The sequence below is a fragment of the Taeniopygia guttata genome, chromosome 1 (assembly GCF_048771995.1).
Source record: "Taeniopygia guttata chromosome 1, bTaeGut7.mat, whole genome shotgun sequence".
NCBI lineage: Eukaryota > Metazoa > Chordata > Aves > Passeriformes > Estrildidae > Taeniopygia > Taeniopygia guttata.
Genome location: NC_133024.1, coordinates 4,843,610 through 4,862,667, shown reverse-complemented (window position 1 = coordinate 4,862,667; position 19,058 = coordinate 4,843,610). Strand labels below are relative to the sequence as shown.

Genomic DNA, 19,058 nt, shown 5'->3' with positions numbered 1-19,058 from the left:
TGAAACCAAACACCAGGCTGATACCTGACACCATCACTGTGGAGACTCTGGCTGATTTACATTGGGGAACAAAGCCAAATGGAAATAAAACTGTATGAGGAGAAGGAGTTGGCACTGCAGAATATGGATGTATGCAATCAGCCAGTACATGAATGGAGGCAGTCCGTTTCAGAACAATAATTTTGCTCCTCCTGTCCCTTTTTTATTTTCCATGTGAACAGAAAAATCTCCAGTAGCTACTACCTGCTGTTAAGAACCTCACATTTCTCAAGGTCATTGACATGCAGAACGTGAAAGATGTGCCTCTAATCTTGGATCTCAATTACCCTACTACAAACCTTGAGTGATGACATGTGCCTCGCAGCTGATAATTCAGTACTTCATCAGAACTTAGTACAATTCTGACAGAGTCTTCAAATGCTGTTGGCACCAGGGACTTGCTTCAGTTGGTGTTGCTGGTTGTTGGAGATGGGGGGCTGGTTTCAGGCACCTGAAGTCACTATCATGGAAGCATCTTAGTCTGGGACAAGAAAGGCCAAAACACTGCTTGGCTTGCATCCAAAATTCCCCATGAGTTGGTCCCATGCTAGCAAGGGACAGAGCTTGACATTTTATGAAAAGTCCCAAAGATGAGCAGAAGGAGAACTGAAGTGGCTTTACTGTTGTTTTTTCCTTTCACAAGCTCCAGATTAAGAAATAACAAGACAATGATAAGTATTGTCATCAGCTGGGTCATCTACATGCATCTATTCGAAGGAGCCATGCAAAGAGAAAGGACAGATTTGCTGCTGGTGCTGGCCATGTGTAGTATCTGATCTTAAAAGCTTAATATCTGATATGTCCTTGATGAGAGGATTTTATATTAAACAGGCTTTGGGGCACGGGAGTTGGACCTGGAGCTTGCTCTCTCTGCCTCATGCATTGCCCCAGTATTGCAGTGACTCTGGGAATGGTGCACTGATAGGTTTGAGTTGCACCAAAAGAGAGGTGGGTCAGAAGGTCAAAGAAGAATCTTTGTCTTTACTCTGCCCTCATGAGACCCTACCTGGAGTTCTGTAACCAGCTCTGTGGTCGCTAACATAAGAATGGCATGGACATGTTAGAGCAGATCCAGAGCAGGGGCACAGAGATGCTCCAAGAGCTGGAGCACATCTGCTCTGGAGATAGGCTGGAAGAGCTGGGGGTGTTCAGCTTGGAGAAGAGAAGGCTTCAGGGAGAGCTTAGAGCTTCCAGTGACCAAAGGGGGCTTATAATAGAGGGAGAGCAGATTTTTTATATGAGCATAGGAAAAGGGGAAATGGTTTTAAACTAAAAAATAGTAAATTTGGATTAAATGTTAGGAAGAAATTCTTCCATGTGAGGTTGGTGAGGCCCTGGCACAGGTTGCCCAGGGAAGCTGTGGCTGCCCCATTCCTGTAAGTGTTGAAGGCCAGGTTTGACAGGGCTTGGAGCAGCCTGGTTCAAGTGGAAGACATCCCTGCCTATGGCAGGGGGGTTGGAATTATGTGGTTTCTAAAGTCCCTTCCAACCCACAGCATTCTGTGACCCCAAGTAATGTACATGCATGGCAAATACAGATAACACCTTTAGCTGCTCACTGACAAGCTGGTGCTGGATTCTTTGCCCTTGGGCATCAGCTAAGGCCAACCAGGCAACAGAAAGAAAGCTGTCAGGAACTGCAGACCACATTTACAAAAGGCCTTCTGAGGTTCCACAGGGAGTTGTCTTGGTCACAAGAGGCTTTACCGGGTCCTGCATTATCCATCAGCACTGCAGGAGGTCCGGGTTCTTGGTGTGTTGGCATGAAAAGTCAGGCTGCACTCAGGATGAGATTGCCCAAAGCATGGCTCTGCAGTGTTGTCAGGATCATGAGGTGTATTGATTGGATCTCCAGATTAATTAATATGCTGTGAAATGCCTGGTGGCAGCGCTGAATGCTGATCCTCAATAGAGGCAGTAGGTGAAAACACTGATTTCAGCCTGGATGAGATTTGCCATGCAGAGTCCCAAATTTGTCCTTCATAATAGAAAAGCGAATAGCAAGGAGAAAAAAACCCAGACCACTTGCCCAGCACTCCTGCAGCCCCCCCTGCAGTCACTTCGCTCATCTCAGAGGGAGGTCATTGAAGCCTTTCATTATAAAAATTATTAATCTCCATTCTTGCAAAGAACAAAGGCACCTACAGTGGGCTTTGCATCAAGCAAGGAAAACCAAGAAAAAATAGTAATATTTCATTTTATACATCATCAGTCATGGGGTACTACTTTTTGGTAGGAGAGCTGACAGCAGCAGGCCAGACCCAGAAGGGATGTGCTGTAGACACAGCTTGTTAGAAATGACCAGGGAGCTGTGAAAACTCACCTCCTTTGAAATCAGTATGAAACAGTTTGATTTTTTGCACCATTTAATGCGGGCTCAGCAGGAGCTGGAGATGGGTGCCAAAGTGAAGCCAAGCAAAAACCACTCAGATGAACCTTCCCAATGCCTGTGCTGCTCACTGCTGCATTTGGTTACAGAAGCGTGAATTCCTTGTTCTTGTGCCAAACATATTGCTATGGGATGAGTAATTGTGCCAGTCATCACTGGAGTTAGGCAGATACTAACACAATGCAGTATTGCACACAGTTCTCCCAGTTCTTCCCACTCTGGTATCTCTGTAGTGATCTTTTTAATAATATTGCCCAAAGCACTTTAATTTTAAACATTTTACAGGATTAAAAAAAAAAAATAAAATTCCCAAAATAATATTTTTTGGAGCTGGGGAGGTGATCTTTCTTGAGTTGGGCTCTTTGCTCTGACATAGAGAAACGTATTTTTGCAGATTTAAAAATTGGTGCTTGAAGGAAATTGATTGAAGTGCTCAAGGTTTCCCATGAAGAGAAACTGGTTGAATAACAACAGGTTCATTTTCTGGAACTTGAAAAATTAGTAAAATAAGTAGGAGGGTTTTTTCCTGTGATAGTAAAGCCATGTATAATAATAAGCAGCATGATTAAAGCATAATTTTGTCAGCATCTCTGTTGTATCATATCAGATCTTTTTTAATAGTCATCATTTCCAACTTAATCACATCTCAGGAAGAAAAAAGATGCCAGGTCTTAATTTCCACTCTTAAATTTATTCTACTTAAATCAAACTAGGCTTATTCAGAACAGCTCAGTACCTCACATTTCTTTTCTCAATGCAGAAACCTAAATGCCTTTCTGCTTGTCTTTCTAAAAAGAGCTCAAATTATTTGCTGAGGAGAATCAATCCAGAGATACACATTAGTAATGGAGGAAATTGTATATCTTCCTTTTCATCTGAGCAAATATGAACAAAAATTATAAGTAAAATAATAATATTGTAAATGGCTTCAGTGATCAAAGAACTGGGGAAAGAAGGACAACTGAAGATTTCAGTCATGGCTTTGTGGGAACATCACCCACTGCTTTTCCCCTGCGTGAGGATTTTCATTACATTATGTCCTTGTACTAATTGTCTGTAATAGGATTTTTCTTTCATCTGTCTCTGAAAATGTTATGATTGCCATTTCCAAGGCAGACAGCATTCTGGCAAAAAACAACTTGGCAACAGGGGGAGAATAAGACCACTTGCTGTTATATAATAGTGATGTGACTTTGAATGCAAAAGAATACCACAGAGATGTAACTGTCCATATATTGCCCTCCAAATACACAAAGGACATAATTTTCTGCTAAGAAATAGATTCAGGTAATATATTAGAATTTGGCACATCTATGTGCCTTTTTTGTAGCTAATACCATATCTGAAAGAAAGATGACCGTGGGCCACCACTGGGGAAAGCTCTAAGAGGAGCAATCAGACAAAACAGGCTACAGCAAATGGCTCCCCATGCATTCGGAATGAAATGCAGAGAAATGTAACAGGTTGTAAGGCAAAAAAAAAAAAAAAAAAAAAAAGGAAAGGAAAAACAAAAAAAACACCCAACCAACCAAAAAAAAAACCCCAAAAAACAAAAAACAAAAAACACCACAACCAAACCAAAACAAACACATTTGGGTTATATAAAGAATGAATTGCCCCCAAAGATTTGTGTTCATGTCTTTGGTAAGATGCTCTCTCTGATCAGCCCAGAGAGCAATGTCTCAATGGAATGTCCATCTGTTCCCTGATGATTCAGGACTTCAAGCTGCCCCCAGTGGTAAACCTTTCCTCACTCTGTCTATATTCCTTAAACTTAAATCTGATGAGTAAAACGGGAGTCAAAAAAACCCACATCTTGATTAGTACTCCCCCTCCTATCAACTTCTTTGCTTTCATGTGCTACTGCTGTTATTTTTGGATACAGCATATTTCCAGCTAAGACTTGTTTGCACTATAATTTATAGTCTTATTTCTACAGCAGATTGAAGGTTCTTTGGATTGCAGTTGAAAATATGCTGTTTATCGTGCTCATTTGGAAGTCCAGTGGTCGTCTGCCTGAGACATGGTGAGCTCATCTATCCAGGAGAATGCCTTGACTAGTGTAGGAGCTGTACACAAACCACTTGTGATACTCCTTGCTGATGGATGGCAAGTCTCCCACAAGAGGCATCACACCTCCTATCTGGAGGCTGCTCCACGGGAAGTCAGTGCTCAAATCGGATTTCACAGTGATATCTGGGAGATGTCTGCAGTCTTCTCATGTCTCACTCTGTCTTGGAACAGAATTTGATTTATTTTCTAGCCCGAGCATGAAAAAACACCGCAAAATACTTGAAAGAAGTACCCTGCTGGCTCTGATACTGTTGTGTGTTAGGCTTCTCAGGGAATTTCTTCCCATCGTCGTCAGGAAAGGGGGAAGGGAGTTTTCTAGGTTAATATACAGCAGTTATGAAGCAAAAGAAAAAAAACATGCTCTGGCATGCCACTGTAACGGCTTGGGGGGAGGTGGGGTGGGGAAGGGGGATTTGGAAGGGGTGGGCAGTCCTTTCCCCATTGGGAGCGGAGACAATTTTGGCCGTGGACTTCTCCTATGCAGAGGCTTGACACTTGAGTTCTCCCTGCCACCTGCTTGTAAGCCCGTTGCTTGCAAGTGTTATGTGTAGTGAATGTAATTCACGCCAGTTTTAATATGGTATATGTAATATTTAGTATTTTTTAGAAAACATACATCTGTATTAAGAGTCACCCCCACACAGGTGAAACTCAGTCTACGCTGAAACCTCATTTACAAGTGAATGTATGTGGCTCCTCCAGAGATGGGCCATAACAAGTGTAAGAGAGAAATGCACATTTGAACTTACATGGAAAAGTCTAAATTTTAGTTTGATTTATTCTTGTAACAACATTTATGTTTATAGTAATAAATGCAACACATATGTGGTAATCCCATACGGTGTAGTTGTCCACTCTGAGCTGAAAATAGCCCAGATAACCTGGATAAAATCCTGTGCACAGAGATTGACAGCAGCATCTTCTGTTATTTTTCTTTATCCAAAACACTAATAAAAATGTCCAAGGAATGGAAAATGTGGTCTCTTGTACAAGACCTTTCAGAGCGAATTGGACAGAGCAACAAATACCTTTTGGGGCTGGATTTCCCTCCAAGTGCCCACGAGATCTGTGTGTCTACCAGGGCTTACATATCTGTCACCTCAGATTAGCAAAACTTCTGTATTATTCTTTAAAAGGCAGCATTGACTTAATTTCTGTGTAATTTATCGTTTTACCCTAGGACATGGTCTTCTACTGATGCAGTCCTGGATGCAGATGAAATGCAGCCCTGAATACTGACACATCCACCTGCTTGTCCAAGTGGTGCATCCCCAGCAAAAGACTCACTAGTGTTCCTGTTCCTCCAGGGCATCATCACTGAGTAAGAAAAACTGCAAGAGAGAATATACAAGAAACCTGGAGGGACTGCAGTCACATCTCTATGGGGTTTCCCTTCTTTCCGCTAAAGAAAAATTGATTTCACAAAAAATCCTGTCATTTTCCCAAAAGGTTTCAGAAACTGAAATCTATTTTTTGATGCTTTTTCCATTTAATAAATGGCTCAGAGCTGGTAGTCAGGAAATCTGGTTTTAATTTCCAATCCCATTACAGGCTCCCAGAATAGCTGGGAACACATATCTGTAAAATGGCATGGTGATACCAGTTCTGTTGATGTCTATTGAGCTGAAGTGGGCTGGATAATAAATGTCTTTCTGTGTGGTTCTTCTGGGTGAAGTGCCTAAATATTTCTAATTTCCACATGACACTTATTTTTCAATATTTTTCAAAATGTGCCAAATCAAGCTCCCACAGTGGGGTTACCAAGATATTCACACTGCTTAAAATGCAAAAGGATGCCCCACAGGATTCTCAAAAGTACCAAGACACCTAAGTCCCACTAGTTTAAGAGACTGGAGCGTACTCTATTTGGCAGATTTTATAAATCCTGTCACTCTGAATTTCTAAGCTTGTATTGCTTTTTCCAGGACAGTGCCTGATTTCTGCTACATTTTCTGACTGTTTGGGCTTACTTGCCATTACTAGAAGATTACCCTGGTAGTTAGACTTTCCTTTCTAGGCTAAGGAGGAGATTGTTTTACACAATGCCTTTCATCTCCTCTAATATGTGCCATATTATCCTCTTGATTTCTTCCATCTGGGCAAATCTTTTGTTGACCTCACCTGAAATCTAAAACCTTTCAAAATAAGCTCTTCTACTTTTGCTCTCTGATCTAGTAATGGTAGATGTGACTGAAAGGTCAGAAGTCTGAGATTAGTCCTGACCTCACTCTTGGGCTTCACACTGGCAGTAGGTTAGAAGCTTTGAACTTGGCATCCTGACAAGTTGTTACTGCTGCCTAACAAAAATCAGCTCACCCTGGTGTCTGGGGAGGGTGTGGGGCAAAAGATACAGGAGATGGATTCCTTCAAAGAGTGAAGGTTTTCCACACAGCATGACACAGAGACAGGAAGGGTTTAAAGCAAGGTAAAATCTTGACAGACACTAACTCCTAAAATACAGCCCAGAAATGCTCTTAATTGAATGCTAACTCGGTTAGATGAGGTGGGCAATGAATTACACTTTAGCTTTTATTAAAGGGGGTGAGCTGCCAACCTGTCATGAAAATGGAGTAGAGACCAGATTTCTGCACTGATTGGCTCTTTTATTTTACAAAGCCAAGAATAAATAAAGTCAGGCTAACACGAATATTTAGTATATAACCCTAACAGACAAGATCTTCAGGGTTGTGTGATTGCTATCAGAGGCAACTGCTTTGACAAAGAATGTATTCAAACATATCAGCCTCCATCTGAAGAGAAAAAATTTCCTTTAATGTTAACTTTTATAATCCTCTGTTTTTAGTCTGGAGGAAGGAAGCTACTGCAAACTTCTCTCTATCAGACTGTGAGAATGTTTGTGCTCATGTCTGTCTACTCCTACTCTAACAGCATCTGACTCTGCTGGCCAAGCCCAACTACTCTTGCAGGAGATTAGAGGCCAAAAAAGTTTTGTTTGGTACCCTCCTGAGAGCAAAGGTTTTCTAGTCAGTCAAGCAGAGAGGCAGACCCATAACCACATTTGAAGCCAGACAAATACAACTTGAAAGTAGAGTCTGCTTTTTTAAAAGCACAGCTATAAAATAAGAAAGCCTTCAATTGGACTGTGTGTCTTCTTAGGCAGCAGTTAGTCAGCCTCAAAATACAAATCCAGAGGAAACCTGGCTCCTTTTGATCCAGAACTACCTATTTCTTAGATTTTAAAGTCATAGTGGGCCATAAGATCATCTAGTCTGAGCTCTATATAATATGGCCTATAAAATTGCATACCCCAATAAGGAACGCAATAACTTGTGCTTGGCTGAAACCTCTGTTCCAACAGGCATTTGCTCACAATTTGAAAGTATCTGAGGAGCAACACTCTACTACTTTCATTGGTATTTTGTTTCAACACCTAATCATTCCCACTGTTAAAGCTCTTTTTGAGATGATATGTGTCTGCTTTTGGGCTCCAGCCTTGGACCTCTGATAGACTACAAGGCTCTGTTGCCTCTGGCTCTTTTCTCCTGAGAACAAACTTCCACCCTTTCTGAACCTCCTCTTGCCCTTTCCTTGGTAAGTGAAGCAGGTGAAGATCTACCATGAGATTTGGTTTTTTCTAAGCTTTTGAATCTTTCTGTGACTTTTCACTTTTTTCAGGGGCTTTTCAAAATATGTTGACATAATAATATCTTGGACAACTTACAAAATAGACTTTTATTGATGCGGTCAATGCACATGAGGGAAAAGGGTGAGGGGTGAAGAGATGAGAATTGAAACAACCCAGCAGTTTAATTTCTCTGTCTGGTGGGGACATTTGACAGTGTTAAAGTTTCATGTGTTTCAATAAGGACATCTCCTCTCCTAAAATTATTAAGTCAGAAATTAGTTTTCAAAGGGAGACAGAGGAAGAAGCTCATTCAAGGCTCACAAGAGGTTTCCAATAAGGATGGAGAAGGGTTGAGGGCACAGATATGATAATGTGATATTCTCATGGTTTGCTGAGCATGTCCCAGCAATGATGGCTCATAGAGTTTCACTTCTGGAGGTATTCTGGCACAGCCTGGCTAGATCTCCTGCTCTAAAGGATGTCCAAATTCAACTGCAGTAGGAAAGAGTGCACAGAGGCTATGCACAATCAATCTGATGGAGCTCATGGAAGGTGAAAAGCAGAAGTGGAGTATTTGTGGAGACTAAGTTCAGCTCTTCAGGCCCTCACTTCTCAGCCCAGTGGTAACACAGACTGTAAATCACTCCTTGCATAGTTTTCATTTTTAAGTTCTGCTTTAAAACGGAAAACCTACATCTGGTGGAAGAATAAGTCAAATATAACAATGGCTCTTGGGGTGTGGTGGTAAATCAGTAAAATGGCTCATTGTGGGTGAGGAACCACGTACTGGAGCCTTCCTCTAGATTCTGGACACTGACCACCCACAACAGCTTCCTCCATCACAGGTCACCATCAGATGGATCATGGGATACACAGATCAATATTGGTGCCTTTTGCTCAAGGCCCAGCTCTGGATTTCTGTATCTGACCCCATCTACAGCCCAACCCTGTGGAAATACAGCAGCTAATGTCAGAGAGATCATTCCCAGGAGCTTCTTCATCACAGTCACCACCAGAAAGCAAGCAGAGCCCTAAAAGGGAAAGCTATTAGTCAGAAAGGGAAATCAGCTCAAATAGGTCAGGGGAAGTCTAGACTGCAAAGATGCAGCATGTCTTTCACTTAACAGTGGTTTTGTCTCCTTGGTTTGGGAGGTTTTTTGGAGCAAACAATATTCCTGACCTGCAAGAGCTCAGCAACAAACAAATGCATGTGTTGTGATTCTTGGGTGTCTTGCTCAGGGCCAGGAGGTGGACTCAATGATCCTTGTGGATTCCTTCCAACAGAGGATAGTCTATGATTGTATGATTTTATCTCTATCCTCCCAAGTATTCTGTTAAGTGAGCAACATATCTTTGCGTGGGCAAAGAAATCAAGGACCTATCCAGCACACTGTGACAGCCTGATGTTGTCTCACTAGGATACCAGAGAAATGTCTTTATGGTGTCCTGCAGATCCTTTTTTTTTCCTCCTTCTCCACTTTCTGTTTGTGGGTCTGCTGAGATGAGATTGCCACACATCTCCCTGATTTAAAGCATGGGAGATGCAAAATGAAGAGAAATTTGTATTTTATGGGACTTTGGCCAACAAACTCTTCCAAGTGCTGTGGCACTGATCTATGTGAAGTGTGTAAAACAGCACTAACAAGGAGAGGAAGAGGGTTTAAGCTTTATTACAGAATCCATAAATCACCATTGAGAGGGTGAAAATTGAGTAGCAATTCTATGGCTATAAAATTTACACACTATGCTAGGGTGACAAAGCAGCAACATTGGAAATAGATTTTCAGAGCCCAAAAGAAACTCAATGGCTTTCTAAAGCTATTAAAGTGTCTGCAAGAAGTCTTTGGCAACTTTAGTGAGCTTCTTTTCACCCATCAGGAAAATAGAGGCAAGTTTTGCCCATTTTCCCCCCATTCTTGTCAGCTCAGAGGAAGGCAGAGGCTTCTGCCCAGCTCCTCCTCATGAAGTAACACTGACAGTCCATGAGGACATATATTTGCTTCCATCTTGCACATGTCCAGGCCACCATTATCAGTGCAAATAAATTTCTCTCCTGATCTCTAAGTCACAGAGCCACACTATTGTTACATGTGTATGTGATAATTTGTGCAAATAAATTTGTTATATATTTTATAGTTATGTACAGTTAAGATATACTCTTATAAAAAGTTTTTAAAATGCACAAGCCAGCAATGGGGATTGCAACACAAGTCGAAAACATCTGGAGAAGAAAGGGAGGACTTCATTCACAGGCAAATGAACATGGCCAGCCCGGAGATGGATCATCCATCAAGGTGGTCCAGGGCACCCAGACAATGAAGAAACGATAAATATCCGAAATTGAGATATCCAGAGCCACCAGGGAGATACATCTCAATACCAAATTCCAGGAACTCGATCATGGATGTTCATCACTCTCCAGACATGTTTTGTTCCACTTGACACAGAGAAAAGAACTCCACATGAATACGTGCAGTCCAAAAAGGAAGAAAAGGGACTCTGCCTTGGGCAAGAAAAACCGTATAAAAATCAGTCAGGCAAGACAGTCAGTGTGGAGCACAGGAGACCCTCTGCTGCAGCAGTCAAACCTGTGTCTCACCCAGTGCCAAGCCCAGGCACTTTTTTGGGTTTTTTGGGTTTTTTTTGATAGTGGCTTTTCGCTGTTATTCTCTAAATTTACATTTGGACCATTTAATAAATTTTCTTTAATTAATAAATTGGAACATTCATTTATAACACTATCATCTTGGGCATCCCTAGCTCTGCTGCATTTATTGTTGTTGTTGGAGGTTAAGGTTTTTCCTTCTGTTTTTCTTTTCTCCTTGGAAATTTCTGCCCATTTTTGTTGCTAAGGAACAATAACTACCAGGTACTGAAGGGAGAGAAAAGGAGTTGCCAAACTCAGGGGAGGAGGGCATCTGGCTGCACATCTTATTAATACCCTACCTCACTAAAAAGCAGGATTTCTACCATCTGCTGGGGTGCCTCAGGGGAAAGCCTTTTCTCCTTCCAGGGAACCTTTCCCTTGCCCTGCTCCAGAGCTGGGCTGCTGCCTGACAAATTTCTGATACATCTCCTCTACCACTCTGGGTCCTTGCTCATCCCTGCCTTCCCAGTTTGTTGCTCCAAGGTTCCTACTACAGCTCCTTATCGGCTCCCCGTGTGAGTTTGGGACAGAAGCATTTTCTGCATTCTGAGTCACTGTGTATGGAGCTCACAAAAGACACAAAGGCCTTCAGCTCTTCAGCTCTTCCTAGATGTACGTGCTGTAGAAACATCCAAACTGCGTGAAAAAGAAGCAGACATTGTTACTGGAACACAAAGGTATTTAACCATTTCTGATTTATGCCAAAATATAACGGCATAAACAGGGAAGCCAGTTCCTTGACAGCAGATGACATTAAACCATGGCTCTCTCCCATGCAAGCTGTTTTGTGAGCCTGCCCATTGTGATACCAAAGTCTACCTCAGTTTCAAGCTCTGGTGTGAACATTCTGTCAACCACCAGCTCCAACCCAGCTCATGCTCGTGTACTTCCAGCAAGACATGCCGGTACTTTACCACATATTTCATGTTATGATTTTATTAGTCCGGATATGTGCATACATTCTGTTTTGGTTTTTTTTTAAACTGCTTGTAATACACGGTTTTGAACATGAAAGAGAGGGATTTCTTAGCTTTACAGGTTTGGATTTCATCCTCTGGTTTTAGGGTTGTATTGCTTAATAAAAACAAAATGCTGGAATTCAATCTGTCAAATTAAAGCAAAGAATTACCAAAGGAAAATATGATTACAAAGTAAATATAGATTAATTTAATTGGTTCCTATTTTCACTTCTATTGGAGCCTGCAACTATAATCTGGTGCTGAGGTAATTAATCGTGTGTGAGGTAGCTACTGTGCCAAAACTCGTAGGAAGTGAAACTCCCAGACTTCTTGGCCTGACTGTTAACCCTGTTACCTGAAGCATCTTGGCTTTCTTATTTTGTAGAAGGAAATGAATTGAGTGCCAAGCTCTGCAATCAAATGCTCAGACAAATACCTCCTTTAGTGTTTTTGTGGCGGGGTGGTTACAACTACAGGCGTTTTCCCACCCGGGTGGGGTCAAGATTGTTTTCAGAAGGGAAGTCAGCAGATAGGTTTAGCACTGCTGAGATTGCAGGCACTGATTTTTGTGGTTTTCTCTGCCTTAATGTAGTCTCGGTTTTAATTGCTCTGTTTTTTCCCCCTCCCTGCTCTGGCTGTGCAATAAAGGAGCTTTGTCTGGTTGTTTGTGGAGGGGAAGGAGAGCAGTGGCGGGTGGAGGATGTGCAGTGTTGGTACAGGTCTCAGCAGCAGCAGCATTGAGAGAGCCACCCCTCGTGTTCTTTGATTTCATTTTGCCAAAACAGTCACTCCTGGAAGCTGGGAATTAGCTCAGGCAGCCCATCTGGATCAAAATAACCCAAGAAGTGCTACATGGCCATCCCAGGGGCCAGGGTGGAGGAGCTAAAATCGGCTCCAAGCACATGTTCTGCCCCCTCCCCTGCACCTCATGTTTACAGGGTCTCATGCACAGCTTGTGGCCATGTGGCTTTTGGGGACTGCTTCAAGACATACACAAAAATTTTAGAGCAATGAAATGACACCAAAAATACAAGGACTTTGGGGTGGTCACTGCCCATGCAAGTTCCTGATCAAGATTAGAAACTGACTTTGATAGGTACAAGCCTTTATATGCCAGGACACATCTCTGTTTCAGTAAAATCAGCCAAGACAAAAGAAGTTCTGTATTTCAGCAAGGGCCAGCATCTTCCGTATGAATCTGCAGTTTTTTGCTCAATTTCCAGCCCTGCCAAGGCTTCCTCTGTGCATCCTTGAGACCCTCCACAATTTCCTTGTACCTACATATTCGGCTAATACAATCTCACCTCACTGGTGGGACAGAGAATTAAAGTAATTATTGTTCACAAGCCACAATAATTCTCCTGAATGCTCAGCACCAAGGCAGTCCCCTGGGATCACAGAATCCCAGATCACAGAATAAACTGAGTTGGAAGAGGGTGACAAGGATCATCAAGTCCAACTCCCAGCCCTGCATAGCACCATCCCAAAGAGTCATACCATGTGTCCAAGAGCGTTGTCCAAATGCAAATCCATGATCACAGTGCCCTGCTGTATTTTAGAGACAAAGTCTCAGGTCACGCAGGAGTCAGCAGGAACCAACTCACTCGGGATGGTTTCGATGTATCCCAATGCAAAGGCACCCCAGAAACATGGGTCTGGTCCCCATCCAAACTGCCCAGACCTTCCAAACAGATGGTGAGCATTTTCCAAGGGCAGCACCTCCTTCCAAAGCCCTGATGGACAACAAAGGAGGAAATCACACAGACAGTTCCAGGTAGCCTCACTGTGAACCACTGAGGTTAGGAATGATTGCAGTTTATGGGCCAGCCCAGGCTGGAGAACGTCATAAATCACGTGGAAGTGCAGAGTTGCAGAGTTATGAGTCTCCTCAAAGACCACCTATTGCAGTCTGCTGTCATTGCTGGTGGGAGGCCATGCAAGTCACTGCAAGGCTGGGAGGGGAGGTCCTGGATGGGGTGATGCAGTTTCTGAGGAGTGCAGGTGGACTAACACCCCTCCTGAGGTGCAGGGCTGGAGCAAAGCTCAGATGAGTATCATTCCCTGCCAGTGCTGTCCCAGAGTCAGCAACCTCAGCATACAAAGTCTTAGCCCTGAAAATTGTCTGAATGTGCCCAGTTTTACTCCTGTGAAGGCCAGCACTTCTGAGCAAAGCAAAAAGCAGCTTAAACTGGAAGGAAAGTCATGCTGTGAGACCCGCATCAATGGGAGCTCTGTCTGCAAAGAGTCATTACTTGGTGGTGCAAATGCTCCAGGGCTGGGTCTGTGCAGTAAAGACAATCCTTGTAATCACTCCATGCCTGAGCTGAGTGACTCAGAGTAAAAATAATTAAATATGTTAATAATTATCAGGGCCTCCTTTGATTAAAACAAATAAAGCTTATGATGTGTAAGCAAGGAGGAATGTGTAGGTTTGCAGGGCTCATCTCACAGCCAGGAGCTGATAGCAAAAGCAGATGTGGTGCCTGAGTCGGGCACCAAGGGTGCTGTGGGCAGGTTGAGTGCACCCCAGCCAGTGGCATCCAGTGTCAAGGGGGGTCAGGTTCCTGCTGTAGCAGTTGCCCCCATCTTTGATCCCAATGCCCTGTCTCAAGACCAGAGATGAAACAGGAGACTGGAGGCATGATATCTCCACATCTCAGCACACCCAAGTGGAAGACCTGCTAGGTTTTGGGTAACTGATCCTGGAACCAGCATCATAGGAATTGCTGAGGGAAGGTGGGAAGCAATTTTGGAAGGTGAAGAAAACATTAAATACAATTAACTGCACCTTGAAGCATGTTCTTTCAGAAGCTCTGGGCACCTAATGAGTGGAGGAAGGCACCTCTGAAGGGAGATTTAGGTCTCCCTAAATCACGGATTTAGTTGGACTTCTGAGGTGCCCAGAGGAATGCTAGGTTCATGGCTTAGATGGTGGCCTCAGTGCAGTGATTGTCAGGTGAAGAAGTGTCATGAAAGGACTCTTCTGGTCTAACCCTTGCCAAAAAACTGGTGCTGCTTGAGATGAGCTATGGTGACCACTGTACTGAGCTTGGAAGGCAACTGCAAAGCACTTCAGCAGAGACAGACACGCCCAGACAAACAGCCCCTGTGGTCCTTGCTCTGCATGGGGCACTCGGAGCCAAGGGCAGTGTCTGCACCCACTGGTTGTTATGGGCAGCAGCGACCTGTGTCACATTCTGGAGATCTGCAGCTTTGGCCAGGAGAGGAGATGGTTATGGTGTGGTACTTTCAGAGGAGAGTGGAGCTCCTCTCCTGTGCTGGAATGTGGCCAGAACAGGCAGGCTGCAGGGCACTCATGGCAGAGTTTGGAGGTGCTTTTCAAGGCTCTTTTGATCTCTCAAGTGTACAGGTGATAAGAATCAGCATCCGACAATACTGGAAGGACTTTTATAGACAAAGCAAAACATGCCTGTGAGGCAGGAGGGTAATTTCAGATTATATCACACCTGAGATCTGTGATGCTCTAGGGAAAGAATACCACAACTTCCTGGTAGAGTGGTTTTTATACATAGTGCTTGCATGGCCCCACACAGCACCTGTCCATGTAATATCATGGCCATGCTGACTGCCAGGAGTAGGAGAGGATCCATCCACCTCAGCTTCACCACAGGAAGGTGAGCTCTAGGCTGAGTGGAGTTGCAGCCATTGCGTGAGCAAATATGGCATCCCAGGGTAGAAATGCTCTTTGTATCCCGAAGTATTTTTAATCCCAGGATGGATGGGATTAAAAATGGGGCTCATGTGAAACACAGGGTTCAAGCTGTCCTCTCTGCATGTGCAGTGTCCCTGTTCATGAGCAGATGCAGATTTTCCACTGGAATGCACCCCCTCTGGGGCAGTCTGTGAGAACACAGCAAAGCATTGCGATCACTGGGGAGAAGAAGCAAGAAAAAAAACAGCTCCACTTCAAACCAAGGAGGAACCTGAGAATATTCAGTGCATTCCCCTTCCCTGGAAGTCAGCCAGGACCTTGGACCTACCACACCTTTGCAAGCCCAAAAGAGACCCAATGACAGAGAGGAAAGAACACTACTCAGAAGCAGCAAACAGCTCTCCAAATTTTCTTCCCACTAGTGGAGATGGGGCATGCAGAGGGAGGGTAGCCACCACCACCATCTTCTGCCACATGGTCTGTATCTGTTAGTTTGCATCCTGCTGCCTCACTAATAAAACAAGCAATATCCTTGAAGTGCTTTCCTGGGGAGGAGGCATGAAATGCATTTGGAGTTAGTTTATTTTTTAAGTCCTATTTAAGAAAAGTAGAGGAAGGGGATCCCTGCAAGGGGCACACTTGCTAACATGAGACCACAACATGCTTGACTGCATTTTCTTCTCCCACAGCACCTCACTGACCCCCTGGAAGGCAAAACATAAGAGGGGTTAGGTGATTCAGCTAAACCATGTATAAAGCAGCAGCTCCTTAACATGTGGTTGTAGTTATGCAGCTGGGGAGTGGACACATATTTTGGGAAGATATGTAACCAGTGTGTAGCTAGCTGTGATCTGACATCCAGGGTAACTGCGCCACCTCATGGCTCCCAAAGCCAGGGTCCAAAGGTGGGTGTTCATAGCATGAACATGCTTCTCATGTTCACTGAGAAGCACCTTCACAGCCGCCTCTGAGGAAAACTGTAGCAGCTTTATTCACTGTAGCAGCTTTATTTAGTGAATAAACATTCATTTCAGAGTGCTTTTCTCCTAAATTTATCTTCAAACCAAGATGCCAACCTGGCCTTGAACACTTCCAGGGATGGGACAAGCCACAGCTTCTCTGGGAAACCTACGCCAGGACCTCACCACTTTTGCAGTCAGGCATTTCTTCACCATATCCCACCTAACCCTGCTCTCTGGTAGTGGGAAGCCATTGCCTCTTGTCCTGTCCCTCCAGGGCCTTGTCCAAAGTCCCTCTCCAGCTCTCCTGGAGCCCCTTTAGGCCTTGGCAGGGACTCTAAGCTCTCCCTGGAGCCTTCTCTTCTCCAGGCTCAACATCCCCAGCCCTCCCAACCTGTCTCCAGCCCTTGGAGCACCTTCATAGCTTCCTCTGCACTTGCTCCTGCAGCTCCCATCTGTCTGATGTTGGGGGTCTCTCTTTATCTCCTGGTACTTGCCAGGCTAAATGAGCACTGCTGTTCACTGGGAGCTGAATGCTGGGCTCTGATGTCACATTCCAGCTGCCTGGGGGTGATGGCTGCTCTTACAGAAGCAAAATTCAGCTTTGGGAAAGAGATTTTACTTGCTTTGTTTGGAAATGCTATCCCAGGAATCACCAGGTAAGTTCTTCAGATCAAGTCAATTTATCAGAAGAGTGGGTTACTTGCAGTATGGAAGTCTCATCTCTGTATTTGACCCAAATACAATACAGAAAATGTGAACAGAACACTTACAAAGCATAAATGTAGCTGTCCCTGAGTACAAACTCTTCACAAAGCAAAGGAGGAACTGGTTGGCAAAACAACTGAAATACCACCAAAGGAACCTGTTTCAGGATATTTGAGAAGCCATTTGTAAACTAGAAAAAGTGTGTCACATTCCCATTTGAGTTCCAGCTCTTTGCTCTAATTTAATGAAGCAATGAACTGATTCAGTGTCTTTGTGCCTGTGGCTGTAACATCCTGTCTCTATCTATGATCAAACAAGACCAGGTACCACAGGCTTTGGAGCATCTTATAAGAACCACTAAATGAAAGTCAGTGAGCTGGATGGTGAACTAGATCAAATTAGATAATTAAGCTAGACTCAACCAGACTTCAAATAAAGGAAAAATCCCCATGAAACTCCTCTTAAGTGCTAATGGCATTATCAGTTTTCTAGGAAAAAACACAGATAAAGCCATTCAATTCTGTGGATAAAATCAGAGATTCGAGGGGTTTGTATGATGTTTGACTGTTTGATTACTGGAAATAGTCTCAATGCTGCAGCACAATTTGCACATAACACCTTACTTGGTGAGCCACAGGAGATCATGCAGCACAGTGTCATCTCTGTCCCCTGGGACTTGTGACATTTCAATGTCACAAGCTCTTTGGGTCACTATTGCTCTGCTTTCAGGTGGTGAAACTGAGGAGTGGAGATGTTCAGTGCATTACCTCAGCCACAGAGTGGGAAAGTATTCCTTTGCAATTCAGAACAGTGCTCAGTCCTATGCCAAGTTTTGCCACTGACCAAGTCATAATAAAGAAGGCAAAGAGAATAAATGTGAAAGGCAGAAAAAGGATTTGCACTCAAACACACATTAGTTTTAGGTACAGTTTTTCCCTTAGCAGGAACACGTACAGAGAGGAGACATCCACACATCCTCCCATTCTCCGATCTGTTATTTCAGATGCCATATCAGGCTTGGGGACCAGCCTAAGCTCTGGATCCCACCTTCTAGTCCAGCAGCTATTGCTATTACCCTCAGGCTGAGTGTGCTGTCATATTTGTTCAGAAGATATGTTGACCATTTTTGTCAGTCCTAGAATTTGTATCATACAGTTGTTTGTGAAAGCCCCACCTATCCTGTATAGCACTTCCTTTCTGATAATTGCTACTGAGATACAGAGATATTTAATGGAAAGGGGAGAAAACACTCACCATTGTCTTGAGGAAAGTCTGTTAAAACATGAACTCTGATATTTTCTTCCAAGTTCTCCCCTGCAATAGGCTTCTGAGCATCCCTGGAATTTCCTTGCATTTGGACGCTGTCCTGAACTGTCGTGGGAAACATACTGAGATTGGGAAGGTGTCATTTGGTGTTGAAAGATTCTCAGTTTTGCTGAGAATGAATGGAAAGACAGAGTGGTGAGCTGCTCTTAGTCTTCAGCAACCATGCATATGAGATCCAAGGAGAAAATCCCCGCAAAATGAGCAAAGACACCACCAGGGAGATGGGCTATGGAAGATAATTAAAATATTAAAGTAGAAAACAAGTGCTTCAAAATAGGATCAGCAATGGATGACAGCAAGAGTCTTATTCCCACTGTGACACTTAAAAAAAGGAGGCAGATGAGAAGGTTCTCATTGACTCTTTGTGTTAAGAAGTATTATTAAACAGAAACAATCCATAAGGAATTAAAAGTTACAAGCAGGTTTTGCCACAGCTTGATTTCCACCTTGGTCTGTGCTGTTCATCAAGGAAAGCAGCTCATCCCCTTCTCTGTGAGGTCAGCAGGACATCTAGTGGCAGAATAACACTGAAACACACAGGAGAAAATATTGGACTCTGAAGATTTGCTTCATTTTCTGGACAGCTTGATTATCCCCTTCTTTCCACCACACATAAAAAGGACTGGTTAAGAGCTCAATTATATATTTTAAACTAAGCAGTTGAAAAAATGTATTGAAATTATGCTTTCCTGTATCTTC

General features: G+C 43.4%; 1 non-coding gene across 1 annotated transcript; it reads left to right on the top strand.

Annotated features, from left to right (window-relative positions):
* The first annotated feature begins 781 nt into the window (after positions 1 to 781).
* Positions 782 to 963, top strand: LOC115497792 (U2 spliceosomal RNA). The gene has a single exon (XR_012051547.1). It is a non-coding gene; the product is annotated as a U2 spliceosomal RNA (small nuclear RNA).
* Positions 964 to 19,058: the final 18,095 nt, after the last annotated feature.